Here is a 9,108-nt window from a genome sequence, read left to right on the forward strand (position 1 = left end):
TTAATTTACAATTTTGATGTTATGTATGAATGTCATATTTAAATCATCTTTTGTATGATCAAATGTTATTGTATGTGCTTTTGTTTCATTCATAGTTCTAGAATTATTGTTAGTTGCATCAACATATATAGTAAGTTGTGCATATTCATTTACAAAATAAATTGTATCACAGTAGAATTAGTAGTAGTGTGGTTCAATGAGGGATCTAAGTACATTATAGAGTGGTATCAAAGTTGTAGTTCAATTTCGGACCTACATGGGCCAAACATTGGCATGAATTTATTGATTTTTTTTTGTTTTAGAGTTTTGATTTTGAGGAAATTTGTAAACTTGAAGTGAAATCCCCAAATTTTGAGTAGGTTTGAGTCAAATTTTCCCTCATAATAGTCAAAGGAATGATTAATTGTCTCGATATACATCTTAAAAATTTTATTTTTTCCTATAAGGTCAAGTTTTTATTTCCATGGTAGTAGAAAATAAAATTAATTTTTCATCCAAAAAAGAAAAATAAAATTTCAAAAGAAATACAAAAAAAAAAATTATAAAATTTGGGAAAAGTTTGAAGTTTTTGGAAAAAATTAGGTATATGATGACATGGACTGTACTCGTGATGTGGGTTTCTTTCATAGTGGAAAATTCCCATGGTCGTCATGTCAAGTTTGGTAATTCAATGTGTTGATCTATTTTTCTACTAAGGACTAGAATCAACCTCCTAGGGACTTACTAATGCTCCCTCTATGTTTTTTTAGAGGTGCTATTCCTCTTTACACACTTGTATTTTCTAACTAACTAAAAATAATGAATCAAATAATTTATCACATTCACCTATGAGTAGACCAAATGATTAAAAGAAAATGATAAATAATGAAAATGGAATTGTAATGGTAATCTCATTGATAATTCATTCCACGGTATACATATATTCACGCTTCCTAAGGAAGACGCATTTCAAGAAAATATACATAAACAAAAAATGAAAGAGATAATCCATGTATTTTATAGAGCTCTAAAATGATTTCATTCATTTAATACCATAAATATTCATAGGATAACATTCATGAGCTCTCACACTTAACAGAAGTGTATGAAACCACAAACATTATGTAATCTTGAAAATAACTATCTACAAGAGTCAAAAATAATATTATAGAGTTCAAATCTAAGTTCAAATCAAGCATGTGCCTAAATCACTCCACAAAATTCCTAATACTTAAAAATAAATTGAATGCATTCACCCCTAAGGGAATAGGATGGGACTACCATAGACCAATAAGTAATTTATTAACCTAGAACAAAATAAAGGAATGCAATCAAGGATTGGCTCTATAACTATTTTATAACTCAATTCATAAAGTTTGATGATCTAAGAATGGGAAGAAAAGAATATAAATTGCTTCAAATAAATTATAAAAAACTCACAAAATTGCAAAAGGATGACTAGTGGAATAAATCTTCTCTCTCTTTGGCATTACAAGACATCGAGGTATATATTGGCTTCATATGTCTATTAATATAACCATTGGCGCAGTTATTTAGGATTAAGAAATTTTGTTTAACGATATTTTAAGCCATTCTTCAATATACATCTTCATAGGTGGAATAATTATATCTTGTTTTACTCTTAACGAAAATAACACTTCTTCAATTAACCCCTGGGGTCAACTCACTTGGCAATGGTTGTGAAAATGAAGTGTTATGTGTGAGGAGGTTCGAGGTTCAAATCCCCTTGATTCACATGTGCCTACGGGAGGCATATTTTCCTGCACCCAGAGGTTATAATGGTAGTGGTCAAAATCAAACTCATTCCACGTGACTACCTCACCATTCTTGATTCCTCTAGATACAAAAAAAAAAAAAACTTCTTTTGAATCTAAGTGTAACTATTCAATGGTCGACAATTGGTCATCATTATTGTTAACAAATGTAACTAACAATTTCTTTATCTCTTCCTATGAGAAATCCCTTAGGCTATCGAACTCATTACCATAAGTTTTTTGTATTGGATTCACGTAATTATACTAAGGGTGTGGGGGTGGTGAATCAATATAAGACATTTTTTACTTATTTAGACATTCAAGCATCATAAAGCATCAATCTCACAAACTAAACATATAACACAAGATATATGTGGAAACCCTTACAAAATAATGCCACAAAAATTATTTATAAAAGATCTTTTAGGCATTGACCTATTGTTACATCAATTTTTAGGCTCCAATGTATAGGAGGAACCAATCCTATTAATTCTCAAGTCTGTAGGAACTAACTTATCAGAGACACCAATGCTCTATTATTTGCAAGCACCAACCTACTGGAGACACTAACCCCCTTCTCTGATTTGTACACACCAACCTATAGGAGACACCAATCCCGTTCTCTGCTTTGTTCTTTACAACTCTACAATCTACCCCACACTAGTTTACTTGCTTCTTTGAACTCCTTAAGCTCTCACTAATCTGCTCTACAATTTTCTCTTCACAACTTCGTAATCTATCTACATAGGCTTCTAGCTTACTTTATTACTCAACCGCAATATGACCTATTCTATTATTTAGCTATGTGAATTATATTTATTTTCACCAAGCACTTCCTTCACCTAAACAAAAACAACTACATTGTATCATCATAATACCTTCACACTATCAAAATGGGTGCTTCCTTCAATCCCAATTTTCAATCATATGCATTTACAATTGAGCACCTACAAACCAGATCCTTTCAATACAACCATATATGAATAGGATTATGCTTTTATAGCCTTCAACGCTTTAAACATAGTTCAAGAGCTATCAGGTGCTCAACACTATAAACCATGTAAATGAACAAATTTCACTTTACCAAGTGATAGGAGAGGAAAACCCCAAAATTTGATTTATATTATGATATAAAGAAGTATTATGAATTTTTTCAAAACCACCAATTCTTGAAAAAATCCAATTTTGAACCTTGGCACCCAAATGTTAAACTTACCAAATCACACAAGGCCTCATGTTATGAACCAACATTTTAATTCATATCGAATATTATCAATTTGGGATTTTTACCATAAAACACTTTTATTATATTAGGGGTATGGATGATCGGAGATTCAACGTATCTACAGTCAATAAATATCAATATATCGAGCCCAAGCTATATCATAGGGATACTTTGAAAAATCCTTGATATGGATTTGTTCTAGTATGATTTGATGTTATCTACTAGCAAGACCTTTGGTGAGAGGTTCCATCAATTGTTGGAAATAGCAACAAAGTACAGACGCTTCAATGAAATGAAAATACAAAGGGAATTCTCACAAACTAGCCATGATAGGGGTAGAACCTTGATGAGGAACCACAATACCAAAGGTCTAGGATCTAGTGGAACAACCTCAAAATATCAGAAGTTTGGTAGAAGTAACAGAGAATTTTGTTGCAAAATGTCGATACCCACTATAGAACATTGTATAACCTTTCTACCAAAAGTTTGTATATCAGTATATCGAAGGCCTTAAGCCCTAAGTTTTATACTTTAGCATCATTGTGACCAATGGATGAGACCAATAGTTTCCAAATACTAGATATTGGGAAAATGAAGAGTTCTTCTTTAATATAAAAAGCTAATAAGCTAATATTCTGAGCCCTTAGGTGCTCTACTTAAACACCTCCAAGATTGATAGTTGTGATGAAGTACTAAGGCGACTTGAAAGCAAAGAATTTGGTAAAGATTCTATGTTATAGGTCAATTTGAGGTTTCTCAATAAATTTGACTTACAATGAGTTTCGCACCTAGACTTTCATGCTCTTCTCTCTATTGCTCAACCTCACTCTTCTGCCCATTGGTATGACTCTATTATGATAGAGCTTTCTCCTTTACTCTACTTTCACTTCATATGTCCTCCTCAAACTTCATACTTATTTCCTTGGCTTATGTTGAGTCATGAAAATGACGATTTTTTCACATCCTTTTTACCATGTTTTCATAACCTTTCCCTTAACTTTTATCCTTTTTAGCTCTTCCATAACCTTGTTTTAATCAATTTTTATCCTTGTAAGTGGGATTAGTCTCAATATTTTCCAATGCATCTATTTTAGTATTCTAAGTGAGTTTATGATTAAATATTAGAAAAATAATATGTTTTCACTTATATTTGAAATTTGGGTTAGTTAGGTGATAGTTGGAGGCATATTTGAATATTCCAATAATGCATATTTCCTCTTCAACCTTTCAAGATTATATGAAGATTTGGAAGGATCACGCAATTATCTTAGAAGGAGAAGAATCATAGAAAATTTGTTATCAAATATCTTTGAAATATTCATGAGAATATATTTAGAGATATTTAGAGATATTTATTTGTTAATTATTAGGAAATTGTTGTAACCACATGAGAGATATGTGGATTTGAATTTATTATTATTTATCTTTGTTTCAAAGTAACTTTTTGTATAAATAAGAGTGCCTTCTCCATTCCAAAGGGAGGACTCTTGGAACATATGTCCAACTTATGATGGAATAGAATAAACTTCTTGATATTTCCTTTCACATAGATTGTTATTTTCTCTAGTTTTAGATGTAATATGTTTTGATTTAGTTTATGATATTATAGAGTAGTTTTCTACCTTGTTCTTAGGATAACAAATCTCACTCCAAATAGAATATGGTAGCCTTTTATTTCTCTTTATACTCTCTTATTTATTTCATGTAATCTCATTTCTTGTACATTATTCTTTGTAAGTATTTTTCTTTATTTTCTTTAACCTATGTTCTTATTTGTCATGAATCACTTTGTTTATATACTATTTTTTGTATTTTCATTTGTCTATAATACTATCTTTTAAATTATCATCCTTATTGATTTATTAGATAGCATAGATTTATTGTTGTTCATGAACAAATCAAGTATTTTATTATAGATTGGCCAATTATTTTGAAAACAAGATTATTGAAAAATTAGGTAAAATATTAAGTAGCCAACCATTAGGAAAGGCTCTAATGCATGCATAGCTTATCATACTAGTCTTTCGTCAAAGAATTATAGGTTTTATTTTCCATAGATTAGTAAATGTCTTGGCAAACAAGCATATTGATGGGCAGGGTAAAAGATTAGGAGTGTGAATCCATTTGGAAAAGTCGCTAATGCATGCAAATTCCACCAAACTAGACTCAATCATTCTTTCCATTTTATAATATGTACTTTTATTTTAATACTTGAAAACAGTCGTAATAGATAAGTACAAAACTCAAGAGTCAATCATTGTGGGCCTTTGAATCTAAAGGAATGACAACTTGTGGGATGTTAGTGCATGCTTGATCTTCCAAAATATTTTAAGTTGTGTGACTTGTTTTTACTTTCAAAAAGTGTGCTAAAATTTATTATCCAAATAATAACCTATGTCAATGAATGAAGCCCCATTGCATGAGCCTTCATTTTCACCATTGAAATGCATACTCCACCTCACAACCTGATATTTTGTCATTGTAAGATCAAGTAGTCTAGGTTGGTAGGATTAGTTCCTTTTTGTCTTAAAATTGTTTTTTATTGATGGAGTGTGGTGTGTTTCATTTTATGAAATTGAATTCATAAAGTAAAATAAGCATTAAGTATTTTAGATAAATCCTACTACAAACATTCTAATTTGCACATATAGTGTATGCGTTTCATAAGTTTATGAACTCCATATTGATAATAAGAATTACACAATTTGTGCAAACAATATGTTTTATGACTTCTTTTGAGCACGCTTCTTATTCCTTAATCCATAGTTGATACACTATAGCACTCACCCATTTGGTGTTGAAATATGGCAATAAGAATATTCTAATTTAATTTGTCCTTGAATTAAATTGTGAATTAAAATCGAATTTAGTCTTAACTGCTACTTGGAATTAATTAATTTATTTATTTTAAATTAATTAGTTGGAGAAATTCAAGTTAGAAGTCTTTCTGAAGTCATGCAAGAGTTATCCCTTAAATTAAGGAGATAAGATTGAGTTATATTTGAGTTGTAATTAGTTAACTCAATTTACTGAGTTAAGTCTAGTTAAATAAGTTCCAAACTGTTTGAGGAACTAATAGTGAGTTAACTGTCAGTTGATGCATTAATGCACTCAACTAGTGCTACTCCAGTTCACTAAAGATTCCCTCATTAGAAACTCGTGCATGTCTATTATGAGAAAGACCTAGTTGAGATAAATGTTTAAGGACAGTGTACTATTAGTTGCATGTGTTTTCTCATCGAGAAAACTCATGCATGCAATCAAGGATTTAATCCTTGAGGATTGCCCAGTTTTGGAAGAGATCATCCACTTGGTAACAGGAGAATCATCCACAAGGAACAACGCAAGGAAATAGGAGCTTGGAGAGCAGAGAGGAAGGCTGGAGAGAAGCCAATATTTCCTATGAGCATCTATGAGGATTGTACTGAGAGATGGCTAGCTATGAGAGCTAAGGCTTTGTATAATTCCTATGTATTTCCACCATGTATGATAATATAGTAGTGTGGGGTTTTTAGCTAAGCCTTTCCCCAAAGTATTTTCATGTGTATTGTGTTGTTGATCCTTCTTCTTCTGGTTATATTGTTCAACTCGATCTCCAAGCTTCCACAAATTGATAGTAGAAATAGGTTATAGTATTCTGCATTGATTTATATTGCATTATCGGGTTAACCTACCATCATATTTTCTACATGGTATCAGAGCTAGATTTGTAGAAATATCTACATGGTATCAGAGCTAGATTTGTAGATATTTTCTACATGGTATTGGAGCTTTGAACATTATACTGAGAAGAGAATTCGAAGTTTGAATTTTGGGGTTGCAGGTGCAAATCGAATTCATATCATACTTCAAGGTTGGCCAATGATGTTCTATGGCTTGAGACTCGAGTATGCCTTGGAAGGTAGCTCAAATTAAATAGCATGGAAAGAGAGAATGGAGGCTGTATTAGAAGACAATGGCTTGAAGGAATTAATTGATCAATAAATCCCAAACCCAACTTCAACTAATGCACAAGAGTTGGCTGAGTGGAAGAAGTGTGTGGCGAAGGTGAGATGGATCATCCTTGAGGGAGATCGAGACCATATTGTCTCGAGTCTCCATGGGAAGGATACTCCATTTTCAATGTGGAAGACATTGAAGGCCCTCTACTAGAATAGTAGTGACCAAAGGAAATTGGCGCTCAAGGCTAAGCTTCGAAGAATCAATATGGAGAAGGGTGATACTATTTCCACATATCTGAACAAGCTCACCACCTACAAAGATGATATTTGCAGTGTGGGAATAACTATTGTTGATGGCGATATGGTGAGCCTCACTCTTCTTGGCCTTCAAAAGAGTTGTAATAGCTACCAAGACTTTGTGAATGGAAGGGAGAAACCGCCAGATTTGGAATGACTATGGTCGGATCTTATGCACGAGGATATCAGGAGGAGCACACGATATGGTTCTTCATCCAAGAATGATGATGAAGAAAATCTAGACTTAGCAAGTAAGGCAAGGAAAGGGAAGGGGAAGGCTTCCCATTTCATATCGAATTCTTCTCATGGAGGGAAGAAGAGTGACATGTCTAAAGTAAGATGCTTTAATTGTCACTAGATACCAGGGCATTATGCAACTAATTTCCCATTGAAGAATTCCAAGAAGGGATCCTCAAAAGGATTGGAAGGTGAGGCATTAGCCTCTCAGTTCGAAATGGACTTTACCCTCATCACATGCATATATGGTGTCATAAATGGTGGGTTGTGTCTGGTATCTTGACAGTAGAGCCTCATTCCACATGACCGGTGATAAAAATTTATTCAGCGCCTTGGAGGAGAAAGACCTCAAGATGCGCATAGATATGGGTGACAATGGAAGGTATAGTGTTTTAGGAGTGGGCACGGTTTCTTTTCAGAGGGAGCATGGAGCTCCTCTTACCTTGACAAATGTGATTTATGTGCCTGGACTAAAGAAGAACTTGGTATCGGCCGCGATGTTGGAGGAATAAGGCTACAATGTTGTCTTAAGTAAAGGAAAGACATTCCTAAGACACATAGACACAGGTCAGACCAAGAGGATAGGGATTCGGGTGAAGAATCTCTATAAACTAGAGCTAGATGATTGTGTAGCATTGAGTACGAAATCAGAATTGGTACAAAGCCAAGACATTGGCAAGTTGTGGCATAGGAAGTTGGGCCATTTGCATCATGGGGCTTTGAAGATAATGTTGCAGATATCTATGGGACTTCCCAAAGGTAAACTTGAGCATGTTGACACATGCAAAGGTTGTACCTTGGGAAAGTACACCAAGTCTTCCTTTCATGATCGAGACAGTCGAGTAGAGGCTATCTTAGACCGAGTTCATACTGATTTGTGTGGAGCATTATTGACGGCATCCATAGCGAAGCAAAGGTATTATGTGATTTTCATTGATGACTATTCTTGTAAATGTTGGATTTATTTCATGCAGAAGAAGGACCAAACTTTCATAAAGTTTTGTGAGTTCAAAGCTTTGGTCGAGAAAGAGTCAGGGAAGAAGATCAAGGCCTTGAGAAGTGACAATGGTGGAGAATATGTCTCTTAAGAGTTTAAGGAATTCTGTGCAATGGAAGGAATTAAACAAGAGTTGATGGCACCTCATAACTCACAACAAAATGGGGTGGCCAAGAGGAAGAACAGAACTATTGTAGGGGTAGAACGGGCAATGCTGCATGACCAAGGCCTACCACTTCACTTGTGGGCTGAGGCATGCAATATAGCGGTCTATTTGCAAAATAGAAGCCCACATCGCATACTTGGGATGAAGACACCAGAGGAAGATTTCTCCGGTAAGAGACCAGATGTGGGTCACTTCAAGATCTTTGGCTCATCAGTATATTTCCATGTGGCAAAGGATGCACGGAAGAAGCTTGAGCCGACAGCATAGTTGGGGATATTTGTGGGGTACACTGATACACCTCACAACTATTAAGTGTACTTGCCTACTAGTCGGAGGCAGTGGTTCGCAGAGATCTCAATTTTGATGAGCAGAAGGCCATGAAAGTTTCCCTTGAGAGGGAGCTCTAACTACAGGCTATGGAGGAACTGTTGGTTCCTAAGGAGGAGGAGCCTCAAATTTATGCGAAGCAGCTGCATGCAGAGGTTCCAGGA

Source organism: Pinus tabuliformis, chromosome 3_2 (genome assembly GCF_031772625.1).
Source record: "Pinus tabuliformis cultivar Carrire ecotype Pingquan chromosome 3_2, CPIR1, whole genome shotgun sequence".
NCBI lineage: Eukaryota > Viridiplantae > Streptophyta > Pinopsida > Pinales > Pinaceae > Pinus > Pinus tabuliformis.